Raw genomic sequence first — 14,889 nt, forward strand, 5'->3', positions numbered from 1 at the left:
TTCGGGACCAGTATCTCGAGGGGCTTTCAGACGAGATACTGGACCAGCTGGCCACAATGGAACGCCCCACCACGCTAGACACCCTCATTCAACGGAGTCTACAGATAGACGATCGGCTAGAGGACCATCGTCAGGCTCGGGGCCGCCGGCACTTCCAGTTCTCGGCACCAGTTTCTACCAGCAGCCCCACAGGCACAGCTGAGTCACTGGAGGAACCTATGCAGCTTGGGGCAGTGCGGCCACGCCTCTCCCTCGCAGAGAAGTCGCGGCGTCGGGAGGGGAATCTATGTCTCTATTGTGGCGGAAGCGGACACTATGCCCGGTCCTGTCCTGAGAAACGCCAGCCACAGGGGAAACCGCCAACCCCAGTAGCTGATGGCCCTGGCTACCTGGGGTCCCAAACAGCACAGAATGGGGCCGCACCAATTGAACTACAACACCTTATGGTTCCGGTACGTCTATACCCTCCAGGTGGACCCTGGATTCTTACCCATGCTCTAGTTGATTCGGGGGCAACCCGCTCCTTTAGGGACGCTGCTTTTGCTGCCCATCATCGGGTGCCACTTCGGAACAAGCCAGAACCGGTACAGGTGGAGGCAATCGACGGACGGCTCCTGCGTTCGGGTGCCGTTACTCAGGAGACCCAGCCCCTGGTCCTGTGCCTCCAGCAGCACCGTGAGATGCGAACTTTGGATATTGCCTCCATGCCCCGGTTCCCCCTGGTGCTTGGGATGGACTGGCTGGAGGCTCACAATGTGCAGATTGACTGGGTCAAATGGACTGTACACTTCCCAGACCCAAGTTCTTCTGCTGAGACTGAGATGCTAGCAGCTGCGCCCACTGAGGAGGCTGCTGCAACGCTCCCCGCTGAGTACCGGGACTATCACGACGTGTTCGAGGAATGGGGGGCAGACCAGCTGCCGCCGCATCGGTCCTTTGACTGCGGCATAGACCTCCAGCCCGGAGCGCCCCTACCGGTGAGTCGCTTATACTCTTTAACAGAGCCAGAGCACGAGGCTTTGCAGGACTTCTTACGCAAGAACCTGGAGCGTGGGTTCATTAGGCCTTCTACCTCGCCCACTGCTGCGCCAGTGCTCTTTGTTAAAAAGAAATGTGGGGAGCTCCGCCTTTGCCATGATTACCGGGCCCTGAACAAAATTACCATCCCAGACCGGTACCCCTTGCCCCTTATTTTGGAGTTACTGGAGCGGGTGCAAGGGGCGCAGGTGTTCACCAAGCTAGACCTCCGGGGTGCCTACAATTTGATTCGGATCCGAGCTGGGGATGAGTGGAAGACAGCATTCAGGACCCGGTATGGGAAGTTCGAATACCTGGTTATGCCCTTCGGTTTGTGCAACGCGCCTGCTGTGTTCCAACGGTACATCAACCACGTGTTCCAGGACTTGCTAGACAAGTACGTGGTGGTGTACTTGGATGACATTCTGGTTTACTCCCGTAACCCGGCGCGCCACGAGGGTCATGTCCGGACCGTGCTGCAGCGCTTGCGCGAGCACCGTCTGTATGCAAAGCTCAGCAAGTGCGAGTTCCATCAGCGGTCAGTGGACTTCCTGGGTCACCGACTCTCACCAGGTGGGGTGCAGATGGATCCTGGGAAGGTGGCAGCGGTTCGAGAATGGGCGGCACCTCGGAACCGGAAGGACCTACAGCGTTTCCTGGGGTTCGCCAACTATTACCCGACCTTCATTGCGGATTATGCTCATCGCACCACCCCGTTGACCCGGCTACTGCGCCCCAAGACGCCGTTTTCCTGGGACAAGGAGGCAGAGGAGGCATTTCAAGGGTTGAAGGCCTGTTTCCAGAGAGCGCCAATCCTGCAACATCCGGATCCTTCTCGACCCTTTGTGGTAGAGACTGACGCCTCCAGTACGGCTCTCGGTGCTGTCTTGTCTCAGCAGTGCGGACCGGCAGCGCCACTCTTACCCTGCGCCTTCTATTCCCGCCAGCTCCATCCAGTGGAGCGTAACTATACCGTGTGGGAGCGGGAACTACTGGCCATCAAGGTGGCCTTTGAGGTTTGGCGCCACCATCTTGAGGGGGCACGACACCCGGTGGAGGTGAGAACCGACCACCGGAACCTGGAGTACCTCCAGGCCACCCGCAAGCTGAACCAAAGGCAGATCTGGTGGGCGTTGTTCTTTTCCCGGTTCCAGTTCCGGATCCGCTACATCCCTAGCTCCCCAAACCAGAAGGCGGATGCCCTGTCCCGGAAACCTGAAGACAACGCAGACACGGTACAGCAAGCAGTACCCACCACGATTCTACCACCAGCTGCATTCCTGGCCACCCAGGAGGTTGAGCCACTGCAGGCTCGGGTGCGGGAACAGCAGCGGGTCGACGCTTGGGCCCAGGAACGACTCCGGGAACTGGCCGAAGGGTCATGCCCTCAGTATCCAGGGCTGGTCTTGCATCAGGGTCTTCTGCTGCATCACGGGCGCCTGTACATCCCACCAGGGCCGCTGCGGGCTGAGGTTCTCCGGATGACCCTTGATGCTCCAGCAGCGGGGCACTTTGGGCGGTATCAGACAACCCAACTGGTAAGCCGTGAGTTTTGGTGGCCCCGTCTGAAGGCTGACGTGGCTCGCTACGTCGCTGGTTGTGATGTCTGCAGGCGGGCCAAGGGGCCTACCAGGCGACCCCCCGGCCTTCTTCAGCCGTTGCCGGTTCCGCCACGTCCTTGGCACACAGTTTCTCTGGACTTTGTAGTGGAGCTACCCCCGTCTCGGGGCTGCACCTGCCTTCTAGTTTTCTCCAACCATTTCATGAAGATGGTGCACTGTGCCCCCTGCCCATCCGTACCCTCAGCTAAGGAAACCGCTCAGCTGTACCTTCAGCATGTCTTCCGCCTGCACGGCCTACCTGAGCGTGTGGTGTCCGACCGTGGCGTTCAGTTCACGTCCCAGTTTTGGCGTGCTTTGCACCAGGCCCTCGGAACGGAGGTCTGTCTCTCATCTGCTTACAACCCACAGACTGATGGCCAGACGGAACGGGCGAACGCGGTGCTGGAGCAGTACCTCCGGTGTTACTGCAGCTACCAGCAGGATGACTGGGTCGACCACCTAGCCCTGGCGGAGTTCGCTTATAACAACGCGGTGAATGCGTCCACCCAGCAGACCCCGTTCCAGGCCAGCTACGGTTTTCATCCACGGTTGTTTCCGGATGTGCTGCCGGCATCTGCGGTCCCTGCGGTGACAGAGTGGCTTCAGGAGCTCCAGTCCCAGCAACAGCTGTTGATGGAGCAGCTGCGCCAGGCCAAGGAGGCGTACAAGGTCCAGGCCGACCGCCACCGCCAGGTGGGGCCGGAACTCCACGTCGGTGACCTGGTATGGCTCTCCACTCGCCACCTCCACCCTTCTCGACCTTCGCGGAAGCTGGACGCCCATTTCACCGGCCCGTTCCCCATCGTGCACCAGGTCTCGCCGGTGGCATTCCGTCTCCGGTTGCCAGCGACCCTGAAGGTTCACCCGGTATTCCACAGGTCCCTTCTGAGTCCGGTGGCCCCACCCGACGAGTTCCACCCGAACCGTCCCCGACCGCAGCCAGTTTTGGTTCAGGGAGAGCCTGAGTACGAGGTGGAACGCATTCTGGACTCCCGATACCACAGGGGAAAGCTGCAGTATCTCATAGACTGGAAGGGGTATGGGCCGGAGGACCGTTCCTGGGAACCAGCGGCCAACGTCCACGCGCCTGCCTGCCTCCGAGAGTTTCATGCGGCGTACCCCAACAAGCCGGGTCCAGACCCTCAATTGAGGGGGGGGGCTGGGAGGGGGGATGGTGTGATGGCCTGGGATTCCGAGTCTGAGAGTGAACCGGAGGGATCCCAGCCAGCACAGGAGTCCCCGCCTCCAGGGCCGGCTGAACTGGGGCAAGGCCTAGATGCTGAGGAGCCTGCACCTGGGCCAGATCCTCAGGGGCAGGCACCAGGTGAGACCATTCTGGCCCCAGAGGTGCTGGAGGACTCAGTGGCTACAGGTGAGCCTCCCCCGGGGCCCAGCAACCCTTCGGCCTCTCCTGAACTGCAGAGGCTTAGGGCAGAGAGGCGAAGGGAACTGGTCTCTCCCAGGAGTGCTCGCCTTAAGGCCAGGAGAGGCGGGGCTCCTGGGGGCCGGGACCGCCCCCAGCCTTAGAAGAAGATAAAGGTCAGGCAGCCCGGTCCCAGGTTGCGGGAGCAACGTCGTTGTGGAGTACCTGCTTTTACCCAGACCTAGATCTGCACTCCCGGTGTGCCTGTTCCTCGCCCGGCTTCCTGCTCCTGACTTTCCGGTGTTCCTGTTCCTCGCCCGGTTGCCCGCTTCTGCCCTACCAGTGTTCCGGTTCCCCGCCTGGCTTCCTGCTGCTGCCCTACCAGCGTTCCTGTTTCCCCGCCCGGCTCCCTGTTTCGGAACTCGCGTCTCGTCTAGTGATCGTCTACCCTGCTAGTGACTCTGGACTGAACCTCGGCTACGGTATTAGTACCTTCCCCCCCGGGACCAGCACAGGGGTAGAGGAAAGAGTGGGAAGTTACGGTAATCCTCTCAAAATAGAACAAAGCAAGGCATCTTGTGGCTACCAGGAAACAAACAAACAAACAAACAAACAAACAAAACTCAGTTCAAAAATTACTTAGAAAGTAAAATAAAATTTTCTGCAAAATATTTTTACATTCTCGGATCTATTCGTTTCCTGGGCCCATAACCTTCCGGGGCGGGGGCAGGGCGGGGGGAGATCTGTATGACCCTTGTGTGTCTCCTTTGCTTGGCACTCAATCCCTGAATTCAGATGGGTCACTTTGCTTCTCAGGTCCTTCAAATCCCTGCTCAAAACAGCCACATTTGCCACATGACACCACCAAGTCAATATGGAGATTTCTGAGCTAGAAGGGCCAATGGCCTGACTTAGTATAAGGCTTCTCAGTGCTTTTTTCGGGGGGGGGAGGGGTACACAGGGGTACGCATACCCCTAAACATTTTGTGCATCTAAGTTTGGCCTCATTGTGGGGCAATATTTCAATATGAGTAGGAAAATGAGAGTACCCCTAATTTTTTTTAAAAAAGAAATAAAGCCATGAGGTGTCTTACTGTGTTACTATTTAATCCATACCTTTCTTCAGACCCAAGAGGACTAGAATCTTGCTATATTTTTAGGGGGGAAGGGCCATACTTTGAGCACACGCTCCCCAAATGCAGAAAGTCCCAGGTTCCAACCCTGGCTCTCCTGGGTAAAGCCAAGGCAAAGACTCAAACCACAGAGAGCTGCTGCCAGTCAGTGTTGGTGATATATTGGGCCAGTTGGATCAGTGGTCCAACTCCATATATGGGCAGCCTTCTCTGTTCTGCTTTGGAAGGCACAGGGTGTTGTGTAAGAATCCCGGCCGTTACCCCAGGGTAAAAAGGAAGGAGGCTTGTGGTTTTTTCCTCCAGTTTTGGGTCGCAGTTGTTTCTCGGTCTGCCACATCCATGTGGGACCCAGTTTCTGGGGTGAAGTGGAGGGAAACTTTCTCTTCTGGTGACTAGGGGGCTACTGCAGTGCAGGTAGCCTTCCTCAACCCCCCCCCCAGCAAGAAACAAGCTGCCTCAGCACAACCCTCCCCTTCCCTACAGCCACCAAGAGGAAGAGACCTTCCAGATGGTGCAGCTGCATCAAGGCTGACTACAATCAGAGCAATGACGACAGGCAACTATTACTTTGCTCCGGATAGAGAGAGACAGACAGAGATAGCACATTCAAGTCTTTGACCATTGCTGCAGAAGTTCATGGTCATGCTGCCTCAACCAGAATCCAGTATAAAGATGGGCGGTTCATTTCCGTTTCATCCAATTTCTCGCTTTTCTCCAGTCTCAAGTTTGGTCTGCCACAGTTCTGCATTGATTTGCATTTTTTACAAAATCTGCACAAAAATTCATTGGCATTGTAGGGCACCTGGACAACTGCAATGCATTCCTCATAGGGCTGCCCTTGGAGTTGACTTTGAAACTTTAATTGGTCCAAGAGGTGCTAGCTAAAAATGTTATTACCCAGCCCTGTGGATTTTACTTTTAGCAGGAGTTGGATATGTTTTTAAATATATTTGTCGTGCATTTTACACTGTTTTATTCTTGTTCTTAATATTCATTTATTGGTAAGTTGCTGTGGGTTTTGTTTTTGTTGGAAAACAGCAGCAAATAAATATAGTAAAAATAAGCTAACAATGGACATAACTGAGTTGTAGCCATTCATTTCCATGAGTTTGCTCTGAGCAGGGTTAGCATTGGAGATACTGTATTTTTCGCTCTATAAGACGCACATTTTCTCCTCCAAAAATTAAGGGGAAATGTGTGTGCATCTTATGGAGCGAATGCAGGCTCCTTGGCTTCAGCGAAAGGAACCCGAACCCTTCGGAGCACAGCGGGAACTCCCGCCGCGCTCTGGAGGTTTCGGGTTGCCTTCACTGAAGCCTGGAGAGCGAGAGGGGTCAGTGCGCACCAACCCCTCTCACTCTCCAGGCTTCAAAGATAGCGCCTGAAGCCTCTGGAGCATAGTGGGAGCTCCCTCTGTGCTCCGGATGTTTTGGGTTCCTTTCGCTGAAGGGTAGGTGCCCCTTCAGCTAAAGCGCAGTGCCCCTTCAGCTAAGCGGGAGAAGAAATGGAAGGGGCTCCGTTTCTCCTGCCGCTTCGCTGAAGGGGCACTGCGCAGAGAGGGGGATAATTTTTTTTTCTTGTTCTCCCCACTCTAAAACAAGTTGTGTTCTATGGTCGGGTGCGTCCTATAGAGCAAAAAATATGGTAACCTATAGGAAGATGCCTTGTACTGATTCAGACCACTGCCCCATCTAGCTCAGTACTGTCTACATGGACTGGCAGTGGCTGTCTAGGGCAGTGTTTCCCAACCTTTTTTGGGCAAAGGCACACTTGTTTCATGAAAAAAATCTCGAGGCACACCACCATTACAGCCCCGTGATGTCAGCGCGCAGCGTCACGCCGGGAGGGACATGAATTGCTAGCAAATTACATAATCACCTCCTTGAGGGCTGGCTCATCTTCTCCGAAGGCAGAACCCCATTAATTAACAGCACAGACTCACACCATAGCCAAGACGAGGGGGGAAAACCACAGTCATGCACATGTGGGGGCTAAATGAGGACGAAGACCGGGCAGAGAGCAGGGTTCAAATCACCCCACCTGGCCAGGACAATCCCTGGGTGCTCCCCTGGGCCACTCGCCTGACCCACCTCGCAGGGCTGTTGTTGCGAGGATAACACGGGGAGAACCACGCGCGCCCCCGGGAGCTCCTTGGAGGAGAAAGCGGGCGATGAATGCAATGCACGAAATATATGAGAGGCGACCAGGTTTTGCAGGTGAGGGGCCCCCGCCAGCCTCCGCTTCCAACACCCGGCGCAACGACGCCGAAGTTTCCCCCTGGGCTCGGCTCGGGGAGCAGCGCTGCTCCCCCCAGCTCCCCTTTGCCCTCCCGGCTCTCTCTGCCACCCACTGGGGACCCCCCTCACCTGCCAAGTCCGGAGCGCCGGTGGAAGTTGCATGCATGCATGCAGGGCGCCGCGTTGCCATTGCACTGCACTGCACTCCATGCAACGCCTGCACGCATGCATTGCCTTGCACGCCCGCCAAGGGGTCTCCCCGCGGTCCGATGCGTCCCCTCCGGCGCGGATGCAGCATTGCAAAAATAACCCCCCCCCGACGCAGCCCTACCTGGGGGGCAGCCTCCGCCGCTCCGCCTCCGCGGGGATCCCCAGGCTCCATCCTGCCGCCCGATCTCCGCGGGGGCGCAGGCAGGCTGCGCGGGGTCTGCGCAGAACAGCCCCTGCCCGCCCGGCCGCCGCCGCCGCGCTCATTCCATGGCCGGGAGAAGAGCGCTTCAAACAAAACGCCCGGCCCGCCAGGCCACGCTGGGAAACGTAGTTCGCGCACCCCGCGGGGGCGCGGAGCCCAAGGGCGAGGGGACTACGGATCCCGGCAGCCCCCGCGCCAGGGACGGAGGGGGAGAGGCCGGGTGCAGGGATGGAGGGACGGGTGGGCGAGCGAGTGAGTGAGTGGCAGCCGCCAAGCCTTGGCCGAGAGCCAGGAAGGGCCTCCCCGGAGGAGGAGGAGGAGGGAGGCGCAGAGCGGGAGGGAGGGAGGGAACCCCAGGGGTCATCTAGTGACGGCGCCCCAATCGAAAATTTGACTTTTTTTTAAAAAAAAATCTTTCGAATTTTTTAATTTTTCCCGCGGCACGCCAGGCAACATCTCGCGGCACACTAGTGTGCCGCGGAACAGTGGTTGGGAAACACTGGTCTAGGGTTTCAGGCAGAATTTTTTCTCAGCCCTATCTGGAGACGTGGTGAAAGAACCAGGGACCTTCTGTGTGCAAGGCAAATATTCTGCAAGTGAGCTGTGGCCCATAAAAACAAAGTAAGATTCTGTCCTCATTTGTTGCTGTTTAGTCGTGTCCAACTCTTTGTGACCCTAGTTCAGAATAAAAGACTGAATTAAACAGAAACACAAGGATCTACCTTGTACTGGTTCAGACCACTGATCCATCTAGCTCTCTGACATTTCAAGCAGGATTTCCCCTCACTTCTATGTGGAGCCATTATTGGGGATTGAACCTGGGACCTTCTGCATGCAAGGCAGATAGTCTACTACTGAGCTACAGCCATTTCCCTAAGATCATTCCCTGTATTTTTACATTTTAGTTTAGGTAGGAAGAAAGCAAGAGAGAGGTGTCTGCTTCCTCTGAAACTGGCCTGTATACATACCCACGTCCCACCCCAGGCCTTGCGAGCAAGCTACTAAAAAGTATTGGCAGGGGAAAAGCTTCTTGTGTGTGGTCAAGGCAGCAGCTGTGACACCCCGCCCCCCCAAGCCCTGGGGGAAGTTTGTCAGGAGGAGCAAATATTTGAAGATCTGTTTTTATCCTCCATGCAGGCTGTTTGGGACATCAGCTGCCTGCCCATGTCCTTCTGGAGCGGCAACACAGCGGCTCCTGGCTGTTTGGTAGAAAACAGCTTGGTTTGGTTGTCATCATAGCAAGGGGAGTGGTGCTGGTGTTCAGCCAAGGGAGGGTTCTGTTCGCTCCTGAATGAAGGATGAGGTTCACTCACAGGAAAGGAAGTATCTCTGGATCACTGGAAACCCATCTCAGCCTTCACCTGTTTTCTAAAGCAGGGTCAGGGATATCTACTTCTGCCTTGAAAATCTTGTTTTTAAATGTTTGTTTAAATGTTTCCATCCCACTTTTTTTATCCAAGGAGCTCAAGGTGGTATTAATGGTTCTCCCCCACAGTTAATCATCACAGCAATCGTGTGAGTTAGATTAGGCTGAGACTGGCCCAAGCTCACACTGTTAGCTTCATGGTCAAGTGGAGGATTTGAACCCTAGTCTCCCATGTCCTAGTCATGCACTCGTACCACTACACCACAAGTTGAGCTGGGTCCCCTTTGTATGCCAAGTGTTTTGGCCTGGCTTGATGTGGTGTAGTGGTGAGAGCAGCAGGGTAGGACCTGGGAGAGACCCGTTTCAAATCCCTGCTCGGCTATGAAGCTCTCCCTAGGAGGTGACCTTGGGCCAGTCACTGCCTCTCAGCCTAACCTACCTCACAGGGTTGTTCTGGGGATTAAATGAGGATGGGGCGCAAACCATGTGTATCATCTATAAATGCAATAATTAAATAAATGTGTCCTTGCACTCTGATCATGCCCCTTCCTAGTTTGGATGGAGAGGGCCACATGAGCAAGTGCAAAAAAAATTGTTTGCTGTGCAAAGGTGAAACTTATATCCATTGGTCTGCCTGCTTTTGCCTCTTGTTTCACCCACTACTATCATGTGGCCCCTGGATTGTGGTTGAGAATGGAATATGGCCCTTGGGCAGCGCTGTCTTTAGCATATGCACCGTCGGGGTGCAAAGATCCACCCAGCGCCCCCCAATTTAGTTTAGCCCCCAAATTAACTCTTATTATGCTTATGTCAGACACCACACTTACACATAATATTTTGATGTAAGAGTTAATTTTGTGTGCACGGCGCTGTTGTGAATGACAAGCACCATAGTTGAGTTTGACAAGCGCCGCCATTGTGAATGACAAGCGCCGCCGCTGGGACGGTGTGTCTTTGGTAAATGAGCACACAAAGTCGAAAGTTCTTTAGTGAAACAGTAGGTATACATTTTGGTAATACCTAGGTATATATGTATTTTGTTTTTCTAGCTTGATCAAAACTATTATTTCATAACAGGTAGATAGTTAAAAGATTAGGCGGCTTCAGCGGTGGGCACCTGGCACCCCCAGAATTCAGCGCTCGGGTGCCCTGCACCCCTTGCACCCCCGGGTAAAGACGGCCCTGCCCTTGGGGCAAGAAAGATTTAGAAAGTGAAGAATGTTAACTTATACACACTCATAATACAATTCCATTCGATCATTAAAATATATGTTTGCATAATTAAAATAGACTATGAAACAACCTCATTAAAATCCCACAGCAATTAAAGCAGGATATTTAGGTGGAGAGATCCAGGAAATACCTGTGTAAAGAGGCGCATCATCAAAAGCCCCATATTTCAGGTAACATGCTCCATAGTTGTTTAGGGCTTTGGGCTAAGGTCTTCCCAATGGGGCATCTCATTGACCACTGGGATAACAGGGTGCTGGACTTGATGGGCCTTTGGTCCAACCCAACAGGGTTCTCCATATGGAGGTCTACTGTGACAATAGAACCTCCATACCCAAGGGGAGTCTACCTCTGAATACCAGATGGTGGTAAACAGGGGTGGGAAGTCCCATTTTGACACCTGAGGCAGAACAGGAAGGTACAGCCTCTCCTCCATCAAAGCCTTGCTTATTGTGGTTGTGCAGCTGTGTTGGCTTCCAGCAAGATCAGTGGGGAGATTTAGCAGATAAAACATAACTTCCAAGAACAGTGTAAGTTAACATATGAAATTGGTTAAGACCATAGAGCTGTATTTGCTGAAAGGCAGACTCAGACCATAGAAATGTAATTGATACAGTAGGCGCTGCCCTGTGAGATTCCACTTCCTGAGGCAGCAGCCTCAGTCCGCCTCATGGGGAGGCCGACCCTGGTGGGAAACACAACTAGAGTGCTGTTGAACTCAGGTCCTGCTTGTGTGCTTACCATAAATGACATCTGGTCGACCACTGTGATAACGGGGTGCTGGACTAGATGGGGTCCGTATTGTCAAAAAACAATTAAAATAAACACCAGATTAAATATCAACATTCCATGTATCTGGATAGGGTTGCCTAAACAAAAATGCTTTTAGCATGCACCAAAGAGAGCACAATGAAGGGGCTTGCCTGGTGTCACTAGGCAGGGAGTTCCAAAGTGTGAGTGCTCTGCCACACTAAAAGATTGACTTCTTACAAATGTGGAATGAGTATTGATTTGGCACCTGTGATTGTGACAGTTCCACAGATCAGTCAAGTAGGCGTGCATAGGGGTAGGTAGTATCTCACAGTTTGGTCCCAAGATCTGAAGGGCTTTATATATTTCATAGACAGAAACATACCTTTTAGGGACCTCCCAAAATGTCACAAAGTATTGAGAAGCCTTTTGAGTTTGGCCGATCTCTTCTTCAGGTTTAATTTTAGTCAAAACACAGTAATGGGCAGTGGTTAGAGTGCTGGACTCGGACTGAGAAGAACCTGGTTCAACTCACCCCATGAACCTCATATGAACCTCACTGGGCACCTTATTCTCCTCCCCACAAATTATTTGTTGCATTTATTTCCCACATTTTTCTACAAAAAGATCCAGGCTGATATACAGTACATTACTTCTCCTGCTCTTCATGTTATCCTCACAACCACCCTGTGAGGTAGGCTAGGTTGAGAAGCAGTGCTTGGTCCAAGGACACACGAGTGAGCTTCAGGGCTGTGTGGGGATTCAAACCCTGGTCTCTTCCAGGTCCTAGTCTGGTGCTTGCTCATAAGTAGACATTTATGAACCAGGATGTAATCCTGGTTCCATTTTTCTGCTCTGTGTCCCTGGGTGGGGAGAAGAAAGTTCCTTTGTTTGTTTACCTTTACATTTTGTGTGTTTGGGGGGGGGAGGGAGCTGTTGAATGGCCAAAATAAAGAAGTCCCCCCCTTTCCTTACCTGTCTATGAGTCTGTCTTAGGTTTTTATTCGCTGCAACACCTTCTAATTTGTTTTATTTTTATTTTTTGCAAAGGAATCCCTTCGATTGGTGTCCGTTTCTATGGTTACCGGAGCTCTTTGCGCTGTGTGTGTGTGTGTGTGTGTGTGTGTGTGTGTGTGTGTGTGTGTGTGTGTAGGGAGGGGTGGCAAAGTTGAATAGTAGGAGCTGGCATCTTTGAGCAACCAGAAATTCGAGTCCCTCCGGATGGCGCAGGAACTTGACAGCGGAGGGGCCGCGGCTGGCAGGGTGGATTTGAGAGTGACAGGGCATGAGACAAAGGAGAGGGTAAGGAGAAGGGAAGGAGAGAAGGAAGACCCAGTGCGTGCATCGGGTACCAGGGTTGCCCCCAACAGGTTATCTTCTGAACAAGCTTTTAAAGGAAATCCAGATCACATATGTGTGTTTATATATATGGAGGGAGAGAGAGGGAGAGAGAGAGAGAGAGACCAGCAGATGCAGGATGGGGAGGTGGGTCGGGGCAGGGAGAGTGCTTGCTATATTGAGCACCTGGAAAGAAATATGTAATAAATCAACGGGAAGAGGATAATTAAAAATAACAATAATAATGAAAAAAATAAAAATCAGAGGGGTGTGTTAAGGATGCATGTCAAGGATAGCTGGGTATGTCAATTTTTGCTCTTTTCTACAATCTTAAATCCACCCCACATTTGCTCCTGCAAAAATGATATTCATATTTCCTTGACTGATCTCGGATTGCACCTTTTTTGATGCTCCAAAGTAATCTCTAACCAGGGATTACAGATCTGTAACTGCAAGTTACCACTTGGTTATTTGTTTAGCTGTTTGTAAAATGTTCTGACCACCCAGTGAAGTCTTTAAAACTGAAAGAAAATAAACACTGAACACATAAAACATTGCAGTTTTATGTATACTTTTATTTTTTTGCAGGAAGCATCGTATGAATTTTCATGTGCCATTCTCCTCATCCACACATTTTTCATGGAATCTTAGAATTATATAGCAGGAAGGGATCTCAAGGGTCATCTAGTCCAACCCCCTACAATGTAGGAATCTCAACTTGACGTTCCCCATCCAATTAGAAACCGTACAGACCCTGCTTTGCTTTATAAATGTGCTAGCAGTTTTACTGCTGCAGCACTAATGTATCCAGTGTTCCTGACACTCAGAGCAGAGCTGTTGAAACGAATAGGTGTGGCTAACTCAGGTCTGTTACGGTAATTTCAATGGGTCTCATCTGAGTGAAACATAGAAAAAAATTACCCTCCATGCTTTTGCATGGATACAAGGCTTTTCATTGTATTTTCCTAATATGTACATATTTATATGAAATTTTCCTAGATATATGTTGCTTTTTGCGGGGAATGACATGCATTTTTGGGTTGGTGAGCTAAATCAAAACAGGGAAAACTGAATTCTGTGGGGTGCACACATTTGTGTTTTAGTGTTGTATCTTGCTTTGGGACCTTGGAATGAAAGGCAAGTAAATTGTTGCTGTTGTTAATTATTATTATTACAGTTTGTGTATTGGTTTTGGAAGTGCAGCTGAGTTTTGCAGAACGAATTTCTCCCCTCTTCCTGTTATATGGATCTTCTTTGGGCATATGTCCAATCCCAATCCTAAATATACTCTCCTGTACTCCAAACCATTATTTATTATTGCATTTATAGCCCACCTTTTCTTCTAAGGAGCTCAAGGTGCTGTCCATGGGTTTCCCCTCTCCTCCTTTAATCCCTACAACAACTCTGTGAGGTAGGTTACAGGCTGAGAGGCAACAACTGGCACAAGTTTTCCCAGTGAGCTTTATGACTGAGTTGGGGGATTTGAACCCTGATCTCCCAGTTCCTGGTCTGACACTCTAACCACTACACCACACAGGCTCTTCATATTTGGTGTGGGTCTATGTATCACAGGGGCCAAGAGAGAAAGATCTGCTTTCCTTGCAATAGTTCTACCCATGAGAATTTTACCTTGTGGTGTAGGAATGAATGTTAGTCCTTGGGGGCAGGGGATGTTATTCCAGGATGCACCAGGGGCAGGGAGTCTTTAGAGCAGGGGTTGGCAAGGTTTAACTTGCTAGGGCCAGTTCACTCCAGCGGAGATCCCTCTGTAGGCTGGATTTTCGTGTCTGCACAGACGTGATTTCCGGCACCTGCGCCTGCGAGGATGCAATTTTCAGCATTTGCGCATGCGCAGATGCAACTTCCATGCAACAGAAGTGAGTCCCAGCGCTGCGCCGGTTTGACGCCAGTTTAGCACAGCGTGTGGGGACTCGCTGAGTGGGCGGCTTGGTTTGGGGGCAACTCCTGGGCCAGTTAAAAATGACCCCTGTGCTCCCCTTTATCACATACACAGCCCAACAAGACAATGGCAATAATCCACCAACAGCATACAAATTAATATGGCTAACCTGATCCAAAACACCCACCCACCCCACTCACACACGAAAACAAAGATCACCACAGCCAATCACAAACAAACAACCACACCCTAGGCCAACCCCAACCTCTCTCACCACCAAAGGAACACAAGTGAAGAGCACAAGCAACGCTGACACCAAACCCTACATACATTAAGCATAACAGAAACATCGCCACCCGACCCCACTCCCACCCATCTTCCCTCCCTCCACCTCTTTTTTTTCCTCCTCCTAATGTCTCAACAAATGAAATGGATTTGTAAAAATGGTGCATGGAAAAAATATGAGAGACATTACACATACTTCTGTAAAACAAGAAAATCTTTAATAATATAATAATTTTTTTAAAAAATGACCCCCGTGG

This window comes from Podarcis bocagei (genome assembly GCF_964188305.1).
Source record: "Podarcis bocagei genome assembly, chromosome: Z".
Lineage (NCBI taxonomy): Eukaryota > Metazoa > Chordata > Lepidosauria > Squamata > Lacertidae > Podarcis > Podarcis bocagei.